The sequence below is a fragment of the Bos javanicus genome, chromosome 7, assembly GCF_032452875.1.
Source record: "Bos javanicus breed banteng chromosome 7, ARS-OSU_banteng_1.0, whole genome shotgun sequence".
Classification (NCBI taxonomy): Eukaryota; Metazoa; Chordata; class Mammalia; order Artiodactyla; family Bovidae; genus Bos; species Bos javanicus.
Window position 1 is genome coordinate 28,580,531 of NC_083874.1, and position 15,606 is coordinate 28,596,136.

The 15,606-nt window shown below is 40.1% G+C and overlaps 1 long non-coding RNA gene across 1 annotated transcript in view; it reads left to right on the forward strand.

Moving 5' to 3' along the window:
* LOC133251000 (uncharacterized) overlaps positions 1 to 15,606 on the forward strand; it is a 529,862-nt gene that overhangs the window by 490,890 nt on the left and 23,366 nt on the right. The gene's annotated exons all lie outside the window — the stretch shown is intronic.

The following is a 15,606-nucleotide window of genomic DNA, read 5'->3' on the forward strand; positions in this document are numbered from 1 at the left end:
AACTGTGGTGTTGGAGAAGACTCTTGAGAGTCCCTTGGACTGCAAGGAGATCCAACCAGTCCATTCTAAAGGAGATCAGCCTTGGGATTTCTTTGGAAGGAATGATGCTAAAGCTGAAACTCCAGTACTTTGGCCACCTCATGCGAAGAGCTGACTGACTCATTGGAAAAGACTCTGATGCTGGGAGGGATTGGGGGCAGGAGGAAAAGGGGACGACAGAGGATGAGATGGCTGGATGGCATCACTGACTCAATGGATGTGAGTCTGAGTGAACTCCGAGAGTTGGTGATGGACAAGGAGGCCTGGCGTGCTACGATTCATGGGGTCTCAAAGAGTCGGACACGACTGAGCGACTGAACTGAACTGAACTGAACTGAGAAACCCAAACTTCATCCCTCTTATCCTTTGTCTATCATTTTCCAAAATTTATTCTCCTTTGTTAAAATGATACATAAGTCATTGAAAAAAAAAAAGTCACTGAGTCTGACCACCTCCTTGGGTTTTTATTTCTTTTTTGTGAAGTCTTCATACATGTAAAAATGTTGGCAAAATTTGTATGCTTTTTCTCCTGTTAATCTGTCATTCTTAGTTTAATTCACAGGACCCATTTAAAGAATCTAAGAGAGTAGGAGAAAAGTTTTTCCTTTCCTATATTGCTTTGGGGAATGAGTTTGTGTCTTAGAAAGGGGGTTAATGACAGGGAACACTTCTAGGTTTGTCTGTTAAGTGCTTTAGGCCTGTGCCGCTTAGGCGACAAAAAAAAGTTTGTTTCTGATTCACTGCACCATTGTTTACTATTTACTATAAAATTTCTTCCCATGTTGGAATATCGTGAAGATTTCAGCTGAATGTATGCGCTTAGCTTTCAAGACTGAGACTAGGTCCAGGTATCCGCAAAAATGGTAGTTTTTGAACAGAACGCATCTCTGAATTTAGAACAGAGGCTGCTGTCTTTCTACTATTTCAGACTTCCTGCTGGTATAGAGCATCCCTCGGTCTAGAGATATTGATTATAGCCAGAAATAAATCAGAGACTTCTGTGCCTCCTTGTGTTAAGAGAAATCAGGCTTCACACTCTTGGCAGCTCTGCCTGGGTTGAGGTCTATGCCTAACCAGCATGAATCATTTATAAAGAGAAATGAGAAGGTGCTCGTGCAGCATTGCCAGTCATCGAAAGCATTAAGCCAAAGCAGTGGCTCAGTCCCCAAATTAGCAGCATCAGCATCATCTAGCCATAGCAAGACCCTTGGAATCAGAAACTAAGGGGCTTGGGGCCTGGTAATCAGAGTCTTAAATCCTCCAGGTAGTTATGATACAAGTAAAATGTTGATATAAAGGAACACTCTTCCCATGTATGCTGAGAGCTTCTTATGTACCATGCATATTTCCAAGACTATTAACTCATTCATTCTTCACCCAATGCTATATGGTGGACGCTGTTTTTATCCCATTCTACAGATATCAAAAGTGAGGCTCACAGCCCTGTTTTACTCTCTTTAAAAAACTGAAACTGGCCCAGTGCCTGTGCTGTGCTGTATTGGGTCCTTTTACATAATAAGGATCAAACACAAGTATGTCTCTATTTTAATGGAACCCATAATCTAGAGCTAAGGGCATACAGAAATGAATAGTATGAGGCCAAGAGATAGATGAAGCAAAAATATGGTTCCAGGATGACTGTCTGACTTGGGCAGCAAGTTGGCGCTGACCAGTGGTAGGAGGCCTCATTTCCTCTTCACATGGGCCCACAGGCTGCTTAAGATGCTCATGAGATGATGAACAATCCTAGAGAAGAAGATGAAAGATAAAATGCCCCCCAGAGAAGGGCTGCCAGACTCAGCAAATAAAGATACAGGATACCCAGTTAAATTTATATTTCAGATAAGCAATAGATAATTGTATAGTGTTAATATGGTACATGCAATATTAAGGAGAAACTTATGTAATTTTTTGTTGGTTTCTGAAATTCATAGTTAACTGGGCATACAGTATTTCATCTGGCAACCCCTCTTGCATGACTTAGGTTCAGAAATCACACACCGTCACTTGTACAGTTCTTCTTGGCCACGCAGAGCAGATCTGATTCAGAGTGGGAGGAGACTGCAGAAAGATGTATGTTAATGCCAGAAGGTAAACATCACTGGAAGCCATCCTGGAGAGTAGCTAAGACACCAGATCTGCAAACTTGTCACCAAAGGTTTTCTCCAAGGATTCATTCCATTTTCTCACATTTTCCCCAAAGGAAGAGTGATCTTTCAGCATCTATTATCAGAATTTTATAGTATCAAGCACAAAATAAGAATAAGAGTAATTTCCCTAGAAGGAAGGAGGTGAACAACATAAGCCTTATTTTGAAGCAGTGAGATCGATGAATGTTTGCATATGTATCTTCAACATTTATTCAAAATTTCATCTGTACCCACATATGCAGAAGGCTTTCAAACAACAGTAATGCTTTACTTACATTCCATTTATAGTTTTAAATTCCCACTGTGGGTATTTTAATCAGCCTCTCTGTGGAGTTCTTCATCTCCCTAGAACAAAACATTATGTTTCTTTCCTTTTCAAGATCTTTATTTCGAACCTTTGTTTTCTGGCCTAATAACACCATTACATGAGAGGCTTTCACATTTTAACAACATCAAGAATATACTCAATGCTTAACATGTTATTGGCTACTTAGACTTTGGAAAACAATTGAGCAGAAGTGGAAATATGATTTAGCATTTCTTGAGTATCTACTAATGTTTGGGAACTTTTCATACCTTTTAAGCCTCCCTGAAAATCTGCAGTGTAGGTATTACAGCTTCCTTTTTCCCAGTGAACTTTATTCCACCAATATGCAAGTTGAACACACCATTTTAGTGACGGTTTTCAGAGACCAGAATTTAAATACCTGCTCTACTCTGAGGGGTGCAGCTATTAAAGGACAGCAGGCCCTGAGCCAGTTAGCCCAGAGGTGTGAAGGAGGAGCCTGGTTTTCATGCTAAGGTTGGAGAGGATCTGAAAATCAGTATGTCAAATTCTGGGAAATGATGGAGCAGCATCAGCAGGCAGGATACCGTTTGATAATGGGGTAAGAATAGTTTGTATTCTAAGGGTCAAAATCAGACACTGCTTTTCATCTTACCATTCTAAAACCTTCCATTAGAGCTTACAATTATATCGCAACTCCTACAAAAAAAGTTCTTTACCTTTTTTATTCTGCATTTTATTATGAATAATAATAACAGAAAACCTCTTGCTGAGCTTATTACATATGTGAGAAGTCTTCCGAAGTGCCTACATTTATGGGCACACTCCTATATGGGGTACCCATATGACTCTAATATTCATACCAGTCTTGAAAATTGGCTTTCTTTTCCCTATATAAGGGAAAACTGAGGCTCAGAGAGATAAAGTATGTAGCCTAAGCTTTTAAAACCATTAAGTGTCACAGTTTTAGCATCAAATGTTTTGATTTGTCCAGGGCAAAATCACTTCCTGGGGGGCAGAATGTTTCCTGGCATGCTGCACTTTCGATGCTCAAACCAGTAGTTGCGGGAAAGCCCTGAGTTGGGTCATTCTACATAGCTGGGTTCGGACTCCAGGTCCTTTTGAATCCAAAGCACGTGTTCATTCCATTACTAAGCATTTCTATGTTGAGTTGTGTAACGTATATCTGCTTCCATACAACTGTGTTTAGCACAGCGCTTTGTATATAACAGCACTAAGTAAATATGTATTGAATGAATGAATGAAGGGATGGGCAGATCATTTCTGTGTGGTTGTGTAATGATAATGCCTGTGTTATGGTGGGAGAGGTTGAAGTCATGGGGCTCTTTTTTTTCCTGCTCCAATTAACTTTAAATATAAAGCTGCTCAATGTGTTTATAAATGCTCAACAACTCTTAGGGTCAGGAAAGGATGAGTGTATGGAGGAGGGAATGGGTAGGTAGCTGCTAAATTATAATTTTATTGATTCCAGTGGTGGCCAATTTTAAGCTAGCCAGGCAATGTCCCTGAACACGGAGTTGAGAAGATGAAATAACACATCATTATATTTCCATCCTACAGACATATCATTCGTAAATAACCTCAAAAAGATAGTTAATAGGAGATAATTCAGAAGCGGTGTTTTGATGTATTACCTCTTTCCATTATAATTCATTGAATTGTAAATTTACATAACAATTTTTAAGAATGACTAACAATCAACTCACCAAAACCCTAAAAACTAAAGAATTAGTACTTAGAAACAATTGGTTCCACTGGTTGGAATGCTCCCAGCCTGCGTGGTGGCCGTGATATCTCCCTATGGAGAAGTTACCGGTAAATGAGTTGGCTTAGGCCAACACCATCATCATGCTGGGACTAAAAACAGAGAAAATTCAGAGCAAATATCTCTCTCTGATATATAAAAAGAGCAGGACATATTTTCCAGAGATAAAGTGCCAAAATCATTGAGGTGAGACTTTAGAGGATTTTAGAAATTTGGTGGGCAATTAACATTTATGAAAGTATTTCTAAGGTTGGCTAAATTTCATAGAGGAAAGCGATATTCCCACATAATTTTAGTTGACCGATGAAAACAGACTTCAGCCAATTTCCTGGACTGATATAGCTTAACTGATAGTATTTATGTACATAGGTGCAAGGATTTAGTTATAATATTGCTACATCTACATACTGAAATATAAATAGCTAGAGAAATCCTTAATGTTTGTGATAGTCTGTTTTATACAGCTGTTTCTTCAAATGACTTTCACATAGTAATATAAATGCATAACTAGGAATAGAAATAATTAGGAAGGAGGCACTATAAATACTGCTCTAACTGAAAGGAGAGTTATCTATTTTTGTCAAAATCTTGACTTCAGGTATAGTAAGAAGACCTGGAGCTTTATTTTGAGGAATAATTAACTGTAAAGTTATATCTCTGCAAGTAAAACACAATGCACCCCCCCAAAACAAAAACAAAAAATGAACCCCAAAAGCAATTATTCATCACTATCTAAACAGGAGGAACAATGATGGAATCAACATGTTTTTCAAGGTAGATCAACTTTGCTCCTCATTTTTTCAGGCTAGGCTCAGGGTACACATGATTTGTATTTGGTGAAATGTATGATCCAGTTCTCAGACGGCATCTAGAACATTTCCATGACTCCTCTTAGGATGAAAGAGGATCTAAACTGACAGGAAGATCCCTGGAAGTACATGAGGGCAGAGCCCCAGGTGGCCCTGAGCAGTATATGACCAGTGCCACCAATACCTGAAAGATATTTAGGACCCTGAGCGGCACCCAGGTTTGTAGAGTGCTTTTGGTTCAAGAAGACCTGGAGCTAACAGGGCCACCAGGGCCTGTGCCCTCCTGGAGTAGCAGGGATGTTCATGTATTTCATCAATTAGCAAAAATGAGGCCCACACGGGTACATGCCTGATACTGTACTAGGCACTGGGTTTCTATCCCAAATCAGCCAGATGAGTCCTCCTATTTGCATTTCAGAAAAACCCTGCCTGGATTTCACACTCTTCAAAGGAATCAAACATAAGCTTTTAGCAGTATCTTCAAATAAGGTTATTCAGTCACAGGAATATACTGACAAGATGGCAGCCCTTTTAAAAGTCAAGACTATTAAGACGGTTTTTATATTTTTTAAAAAATCGCTGTTTTTAAGTGTTCATTTGGTGAATTTTGACAAATGCATGCAGTTATGTGACTGTATCACATTACTTTAAGCATATGTCATATTACTAGACCACACTACTTGTGACTAAAAATATTTTTAATCCTGGTGAGTTGCATAAATAGGATATGCATTTAATATTTTGAAGGCAGAAGCATTAAATGTGAACATTAAAAGCATTAAATATAAGTCTCTAAATACACTTTAAGGTTTTTAAGCCTGTTTTGGCCCTTCTTCATCTTTAAAATTATACCAGGGCCATCAAATAAATGAGGCCCTCCTAGTCTCTTTCCTCTGCTGAGAGGACTGGGCCTAATTATGTGGTAGCCTTTGTGGACAGCTAAGAAGCTGAAAATGAAGCATGTCCCCGCAACACTTCTTATAGAAAGTTGAATTGGATTTTTCTTGCACTATCCTTGTTTTATCCCTCTTCTCTTACCATCACCTTCAAGTGTATCAGTGGCAAGTTAACTTTCATAAAGTAGTATTTGAAAGCTAGTGGTGTTATCAAGTCCAAGCCCATATTGCTCACCATATAACAGTCCAATAAATCAAGAGATGAGATGTTGGGGCAAGAAACAGCAACTTCATTCAGAAAGCCAGCAGACCAAGAAGATGGTAGACCAGTGTCCCAAAGAACCTTCTTACCCAGGTTGCAATTCAGGCTTCTAAATTTATACTAAAAAAGGAAGGGATGTGACTGTTTGTTATAAAGTTCTTGGTGCAGGAATCCTTTGTTCCTGTAGCTGTCTTGGTAGATCTGGTCATAATGTTCCTATAAACCTCCAAGAAGACAATTGTTATTTTGTGTTCTGCAACTTTTTAATCACTATAAAAATGGAAAAGTGCTATACCTTTGAAGGTGAGAGCCTTGAGAATGGACTATCCCTGTACATTTGAGGGTGTAGGCAACAGTCTTTTACAAAAAGTACAGAGTCAGCATGACTAAGCGCAGATAGCAGCACACAAAGGTTAGTGCTAAGGGCCTAGATCCAATATGGAGTCAGGTTTGTTCTTCTCTGTTAGAATGAGTCCTAATGTTACAATGCATTCTAAATAAATGTGACACTGGGGAGGGCTTAGCAGTTTTTCCTCCCCCTGCCTGCCCTATCCCACTTCCCCCTTCTTGAAACTATATGGGTATTATTGAGGGTTTTCATGCCTATTCCAAGTCTACATCATAAGAATATTCCACCTCAAAGAAACTGGCCCCAACATAGAGGGGAAAAAAAAAATCAATCACTTGGGCACATGACCAGGCAGAAATTATGCAAAACATTTGAAAAAGAGTTGTAGGTATGAATATAGTAGAAAGATATGACCTTTCGGTGAATCTTTTCCTGATTCAGTTCCCAGTGACTCACTCTGTGAACAAGTGCTGTGAACTTTCTCTCTCCATGCTTAGATGTGCTAATCTGTAAGATGTAAAGAGGACAAAGCTGTGGGGTTGTTGTGAAAATTCAATGAGAATAACCTGTTTACCAAGCAGGGCCTCTAGCACATAGGTGATGCTCAATGATTTTTGTTCTTCCTCCCATCCTTCTTAAAAATAATGAAACTCACTTGAAATGTTCAAGGCCATTTATAGGCTCCAAAATCCATATTTAAAGTAAACTATATTTAGTAAGAAGATTCTTGGTAATGCTGACCCTTAGCAAAATTATGAGACTATTTTGAAAGTACAGATCCCCTCTGGGTGGATTTTATGTCTCATAGCTTCTTATTTGAAGTAAACAAGAGCCTTTTGTGGTAATCTCTCCCACGTGAGCAATGGGAACAGATTGTCTTCGATATAAGGCAAACGAGAAATTGCTTAAGTCAAGGTAGTGACTGTATGAGTCATAAACCACTTTCTCAGATAACAGCCATTAAGTACGTCTGTGTACATATTTGACAATTTTTATTTCACTGCCTTTTGACAGCCCTTTAGAAGGGTTTAAGAGAACAAGATCTGACTACAGCTTTCAAACATTCATCGCTGAATATTTGTTAACCTTGCTCCCTGTGATAGCTGAAGAAGTAAGATAATGCCCTTCAAATGGAGATAAATTACAATCTTTCAGAAGATTATCACGGTCTTAATCGAGTTTGCTCCAGCAGCTGAACAGCCTGTGACCTTGTTAGTTATACACCAAACATATCTGTTACTTTATGTTTCTATAGGTTTTTTGCTATTTCAAGGACATAATTTCAGAATTACAGGAGAGTTGAGAGAGAATATTACAGAGATTACCTGGATACCTCTTACTCAAATTTCCCAAATGTTACCATTTTCTAGATGTGTAGTGTGATTTAAAGGAAGAAGAAGATAATTCCAAGTTCAGAAACAGGCATTGTCTTATATAATTCTGTGTACTGTGCTCTTATATGCATGAAAAAAGCATAGAGATTTCACAATTGAAATATTCAGGAGGATGTCAGAGAATCTACATCCTTTATTTCTTTGAAGGAAATCAATTGCCAATTTTTCTATGTAAGTATTACAAACTGCGGGTTTGTGAACAGAACCCAACATACGGTCTGGTTTATGAAAACTACAATTATTACATCTTGGGAAATTAAAGTACTTTTATCCTGACTATAATGTTACAATAATATGGAAATCAGCGGGCATGGTGTCCCAGGATGTCAGCACATCAGCAGTTATGCCCTAGTGCCAACTTTCAACAGAAGGGACAGAGTTTGAATGGTATTAATTATTAAATGGTAACATTTAATCCTAGATCCTTATTATCTGTGCCAAGAGAAAACATCTGCGGGTGCTTAGAACAGGCAGATTTTGAAGTATCCATACAGATTCTGTTGGGTTTTGATGAAGTCTCCCAGAGAACAAGGTAATTTGGGATGCTCAGCATTTATTCTCCCACTCACATTCTTAACCTCTCTGCAGACAGATGACTGTGGTACTGAGAAGGGCTCTATGTCTTACCACATGTGGCAGAGGGAAAAAGGAGAGGTACTTCTTTTCCGCTTCTGCCCTGTCGGGGCTATTTGAAATGAGTTCGATATCAGTCATTGCACGAGAGAAAGCTCAGCACCACTCTATCAGCCTCTGGAGCAGTGGCCGCAATCTGTATGACAACATCCATGCATTCTGTTTCCTGATGCCCTTTGCCTCTCTGTTTTAGTATTCTTTTGTAAGTGTTCCTGACATTTTGTTTATCTTTCTTTTAAACATGATGGCAAGATTATGTCTAAAAATGAGAGAGAGAAAAAAAAAAACCCTCCATTCTTCACTTGTTAAATCTGTTGAAGGAAAACAATTCAGCACCATTTTCAAAACACTAAGAGCATTTCAAGACACTCAGAAATCTCCAGCAATGGCTGGGCACAGTCAGAGATAGGGTACAAAAAGGACAAAATGAATTCTCATACTTCATGCTACTTAGATGAACTCAGACTTTCAATTGATAATCTAGTTTCTTCTTTGTCGAAGCAACAAACAATCTTAAGGAAAAACATATTTTCCCTCTTAGCTTCACAAGTAGACATATCCATGAGGCCCTCATCCTCCTCTTTTGAAATAAGTGTATTAATGTTCATTTTGTTTGATTTCAATGACCTGCCTAGTAGTGGATGCCCCAAATGGAGCACTTAACCATTCTATAATAAAAATGTTGCAGCTTATCAAGAGAAGGAAATGTATGAGGAAGTCAAAGAAAAATCTATTTACCAAGAGAGTCTAAAGACTGCTTTTGAAGTTTAGATTTAATTCACCCACCACTGTAAATCTGATTTCCAAGTTATTAGATTTCTTGTCTGCACTTTTCATTCACTAGATTACTTGGGTGCCCAAACTCTCCCCTATTTCTGACTTTTCCTTGATCTTTTTACCTCCTAATATTCAAATCATGTCCATCAAGTCGGCATTGCTGACTCGATGGACATGAGTTTGAGCAAGCTCCCAGAGTTGCTGATGAACAGGGAAGCCTGGCATGCTGCAGTCCATGGGGTCACAAAGAGTCGGGCACTACTGAGCGACTGAACTGAACTGAACTGATTCGAATCATGCTTCCCCCTCTCCCCTGCCTCAAGAATTGTATCATATGTAGAAGATATAAAACCTCCAACACGATATTCAGAATTTTTTACTAATTTATCTTTGGGTCTTCCTGGTGGTTCAAGGGTAAAGAACCCACCTGCCCATGTTAGGAGACACAGGTTGGATCCCTCAGTTGGGAAGATCCCATGGAAAAGGAAATGGCAAACCACACCAGTATTCTTGCCTGGGATAATTCCACAGACAGAAGAGCCTGGCAGACTACAGTCCATGGGATCTCAAAGAGTCAGATACACCTTGGTGACTAAACACACACCATTTAATCTTTATATCATGTTCATAAACCCATGACCAGACTTAGACCACTTTTTCAGATGTATCTCAACTAAAGAAGCACACCCACAAGAGTAATTCCTAATCTTTATTGTTATACTTTTCAAGCACTTAAGAACATCCAAGAATGTAGTTTTAATTAATTCATTGAAAAATCTCCTACTCTCACTTGAAAAGCCTGTAAATTCTTAGGTGCTTTTCTTTTTGTTGTCTGAACGTTAAGTTCTCTGTCATCAGAGAACTTGTCACTGTCATCTTTGTTCTTCTGGCTTGTCATTCTTCACACCACGTGTCAGTCCATGTGACATGCTCTCACTTTATCAAGTCTTGTCCAGCAGAGCCCTTAAGATAGGATTCTTCTGTTCTAGCTGGTCACCAAAAATGTTCATGTGGCTTTTGTAATTTCTACACCACCACACCTATTAGGCAGGGGACCTCAAACAGAGCCACATTCAGTGTAATAAATTGTTTCTCCTGCTTCCTTTCTACCTGCTATTACAAGCCCTTGACCCCCTCACAAAGTCCACCACTTAACTATGTGAACCCCTAAAGGTTGCCTCTAAACTTCTTATAAACAAGACTTGGTATTAAATAAGTATAGTTGGTAACTAGATCTTAAGCCCATATAGCTGTGTGATTTTCTTTTTTACTATTAATTTCTTTGGCTGTGCCAGGTCTTAATTGCAGCACGCAGGCTTTTTTTTTTAGTTTGCAGCATGTGAGATCTAATTCCCTGACCAGGGATCAAACATGGGCCCTCTGCACTGGACCACCAGGGCAGTCCCATTGTGTGATCTTAAGCACACTATTTCCTGACCTGCTATAATGGATTGAGTAGTGTCCCTCAATAATGCATGTCCACCCAGAACCTCAGAATGTGGTATTTGGAAATAAAGTCCTTGCAGAAATAGTTAAGGGAAGATCAAAATGAGATTCTAGTGGATTAGGGTAGGCCCTAAATGCAATGAAAGAGTCCTTAAAAGGATAGAAAAATACACACAGGGACACGGGGAAGACAGCCATAGGAAAACAGAGGCAGAGATTAGACTTATGCTACCACCAGCTGAGAAACACCAGGAACCACCAGGAGCTAGAAGAGGCAAGGAAGGATTCTCCCCCGAAGCCTTTGAAAGGAACATGACCCTGCTGACACCTTGGTTTGACAGTCTGGCCTCTGAAACTGTTCCAGAATGGTACATACTTCGTACAAATGCTCTGTGGATTAAATTGTAAAGAAACTGCTACAAGAGCAAGTTCAAATCTCCAATTAGTCACTCGCTAGTGATGATGGAGAATATGATTGAAATTGTCTAAACCTCAGTTACCTATAAAAAAAAAAGAGAGAGATAATAATTTCCATCTACCCTCACTGAAGAGGTTTTGTGATGAACAATTGAAGTTTAAATATGAAAATTCCTGACAGACAAGAAACAATCATGAAATGTGGGAATCTGTTTTTCCTTCCTCCTTTCCCCTCAAATTACAGGAGGTGGTGGGTTGGGAGGAGAGACCAGGCCATTAGGATTCTCTTCAGTTAGTTGCTTCAGTAAGAAGAATGACCATCAGCACACCAGAGAAGAACTCTGGCAGTGTCTTTGGGTTGATTTCTGATCTTCTTAAGCTATTTGCCTCTAAATATAGTTTCTAGAAGTGTTGATATCAACATTGCTAAGTCACAGCAATCTCTACGCGGTAGAATTTGTACAAATCTTATCAGCATTTCCATCAGTGCAGCGGGTCCAGCTCTTCCTCTCTCCCTGTCTCTTTTTTTTTTCTTTCCTTCTTGCAGTGTTTCTTCCCGTCCATTTTCTCTCCATTGTATCACGCTGCTCTGACATATGATTGGGGATAATGCTGGAAAAGGGGCAGTCCCAGTCTGCTCAAGGTGTTCTCATACTCTAAGCCTGATGCTAAAGCTGAAGCTCCAATACTCTGGCCACCTGATGCGAAGAGCTGACTCATTTGAAAAGACCCTGATGTTGGGAAAGATTGAAGGCAGGAGGGGAAGGGCAAGACAGAGGATGAGATGGTTGGATGGCATCACCGACTCAATGGACATGAGTTTGGGTAAACTCCCAGAGTTTGTGATGGACAGGGAGGTCTGGCATGCTGCGGTTCATGGGGTCGCAAAGAGTCAGATATGACTGAGCGACTGAACTGAACTGAACTGAACTGAACTATAAACATAGGTACCCGGGTGCTATGGCAGGCTTCACGAAGAGCTGGGACAGTGCGTCAGAGAACACATGCAGAATAGAAACAGCATAGTAGGTATTTGTAAATGGCTCAGTACCTAGCAGAGATCCACAAGATCAGTTGGTGGCTACAGCTGGGGCTCTTATTTCACATACGATGACCACGAGACCACCAAAGTGTCACAGAGGAGTCAAGCCAGGGAAATATGTGACCGGAGCACAGCCTCATTATCAGCCATTTATTCAGTGACCTTGAATTTACCACAGTCACCTGGGAGAAGGGCAGCCAGACACAAGGGGCCTGAGGAAGAGCACAGGAAGTATCCAGGGAAGGAAGCCCAGAGAACCCAATGCCAGAAGGCTGCCCAGGTGATGCCCACCACCTGCTCAGCAGAGAAATGGTCTGAGGAGATTCCAAAAGTCCAGAAACCTTTCTGGGGGGTAGATAAGGGGCTAAAAATGTTTAAGGTATAGAAAATGTATGTTTTTGGGGTTGTAGAGTCTTTGGTGTGAATCTGGTTCTGACATGCAGTCGAATAGCCTTGAGAAAATTACTGCTCTAAACTTCAGTTGCCCCATATCTAAGTGGAAATAAACCTTCCTTGCAGGCTTGTTGTAAGATTTAACTCAAATTGTATATGAAAGCATCCTGGTATTTAAGATTAGAAAAAAGTTTATTCTTTCCTCCCTCCCTTTCTTTCTTCCTTCCCCTTCTCCCCTGAATTCCTATAAAATCACCTTCCCAAGTAAGAAAAAGCTTTACCTTCCACATGAAGAGAATAATCTACTTCTTGTTCATTTAGAATTAAGATTCAAATGGTCCTTTTCTTAATCAAAGTTAGAAAGGAATGTTGGTAATATCTCCTACAGCCACTCCTAGATTCCTAAAACTGGTGAACATCTGAGCATAAGTACCCTCTCCACTTGTCACTGGGTAAAGTACTCTTCCACAGTGAACAAGAACTGGGCTACATATTATATATATATATATAAATATATATATATTTATATATATTTATTTATATATATATATATATATATATATATATATACTTCAGTGCTTCTAAATGCTGATTTGTGACAGGTCAAGAGGAGACAGAGAAGAAATGGTAAAAATGGAAAGTTAATAATCACTAAGTTATCTAAGGTTCATAAAGTTGAAAAAGATATAAACACAAGGTAAGTGGCCAAGAAGTTAATTAAAGTTATCTGAGAGCAAGTAATGAAGGCAGGTAATGAAGGCCTCTGGAGAAGGCAATGGCACCCCATTCCAGTACTCTTGCCTGGAAAATCCCAGGGACGGGGCAGCCTGGTGGGCTGTCATCTATGGGGTCGCACCGAGTCGGACACGACTGAAGCAACTTAGCAGCAGCAGCAATCAAGGCCTTGAGTGACAGATTTATACTGAAAGAAGATGGATTACTTAGGAAATTTTCAGGTAACAGAAAACAGGTCAAAATTGCTTAAACTATTGGCTCATATATCAGGAAGTCTGGATAGAGGATAGTCTGGCTTTAGCATTGTTGGATTCTGTGGTTCAATGTATTGACCTGGATCTATGTTTTCTAGCCTTTCTACTCTGCTGACTAAGTATCATTTCATCACCAGGGCTCACTCCACAGAATGGTCCTAGTAGCCATCAGAAATATGTTCACAGTTAGGGGAAAGAGGAAGAGGCTATTATCCAATGCAAGTCCTTGTGCCTGGTCCACAGTAAGGCCAAACAAACAGGAATTTGGAGCAGAGAAAGGTTTATTGCAGGGCCATACAAGGGGATAGTGGCTCAGTAGCTTGTGCTCCCCAAACCCTGAACTCCCCCAAAGAGTTTCAGCAAAGCATATTGAAAAACAAGATGAGAGAGGGGCATCTTCTCTTGCAAACTTCTTGATGTTGGAATCCTTTGTTCTTGCAGTTAATCACATAGGTCACAATCTTCCTGTAAACTTCCAACAAAACAAACGTTATTCTCTGCTCTGCAACTTTTTGCCTCTGAATGAATGGATTCTTAAAGGTCGGAGCCTTAAGAACGGGCTGTCCTGTATATTTCAGGCTATAGACATTCTTTTAGGAAAGGTGCAGAGCCAGCATGACTGAGCACAGATCACAGAGCGCAGGTTAAAGTAAAACAAACAGATCCAGTGTGGAGTCAGGCTTGCTCCTACCTATTAAAAGGCTTCTTACAGTTCAGAAACCTCTCATCAGTCTGTCTTCACTTTAGATTAACTGGATGTGGGTCACATACTCATTCCTGAAGAGGGAAGGACCAGCCGGGCTTTGCCCTGTGCTCCATGGGAGTTGGCTTTTGTTGAGGGCTTAGATACGTGAACAAAAACTAAAATTGATCAAGAAGAAAGTCCAGGCTAGGCCACCAACCTATAAATAATTAGAAGGGTGAAATGTACAAATTTCTAAGAGCCAGTCACACAGGGAGTTACTGGCAAAGTCAGATCTGGACTTTAAAAAAAAACGTATTTATTTTTGGTTGTGCTGGGTCTTCACTGCTTTGAGAGGGCTTTCCCTAGTTGCAGCAAGTAGGGGCTGTTCTTCATTGCAGTGCCTTCTGTTGTCACAAAGCACGGCTCTAGGTGCATGGACTTCAGTAGTCGGAACATGTGGGCTCAGTAGTTGTGGCACACAGGCTTAGTTGCCCCGCGGTACGTGGAATCTTCCTGGACCAGGGATTGAACCCATGTCCCCTGCACTGGCAGGTGGATTCTTATCCACTGTACCACCAGGGAAGTCCTGGATTTTTTCCTTAAGTCCCAGGCAGAAGGTTTACTTTATGGTTGTGTTGTTTTGTTTGAACTATACTATACTGCCTCCTAAACAAATAGTGCAAAACCTCCTCTCCCTAACAAGTACATGCAAGATTCTGGTGTCCTCTGCTCTCAATTGATTTCTAAGCCCATGCATCATATCATGTACCACTGCAGCAGGAGATCCTCAAAGTGTTACCACTCTGTCAAGGTCAGTGTTTCTTACCCTGACTGAGCAACAAGATCATCTGGGCAGTGTGTTAAACATATACCTGCCTGAGATACTGATTCAGGACTGGATATCTGTATATTTTTGAATCCCAGATGAAAGAGAATTGGAGCTTGGAACACTGAAGACTGAGTTGGGAGAGAACATTATTTCACTGTGCACTTTTTTGCCTGGTTTGCATTTTTTCATCACATGTATACTATTCTCTTCCTTTCCCTTCTTTCTCTTTTTCTTTTATATGGCCCCTGATGTTTCTGAGGTGCAGAGTGGGGCTGAGAAATTTTCATTTCAATATGGTCCAGTATCAGGCTTTAGATTGGCTACTGCAGAAGCCAAAACTGTTTAGAACCTTTTATTCAGAGTCACAGTGGAGCATTGTCCTGTGGAGTCATTGTCTCATTAATGAAAACCCTAAGGCCCACGA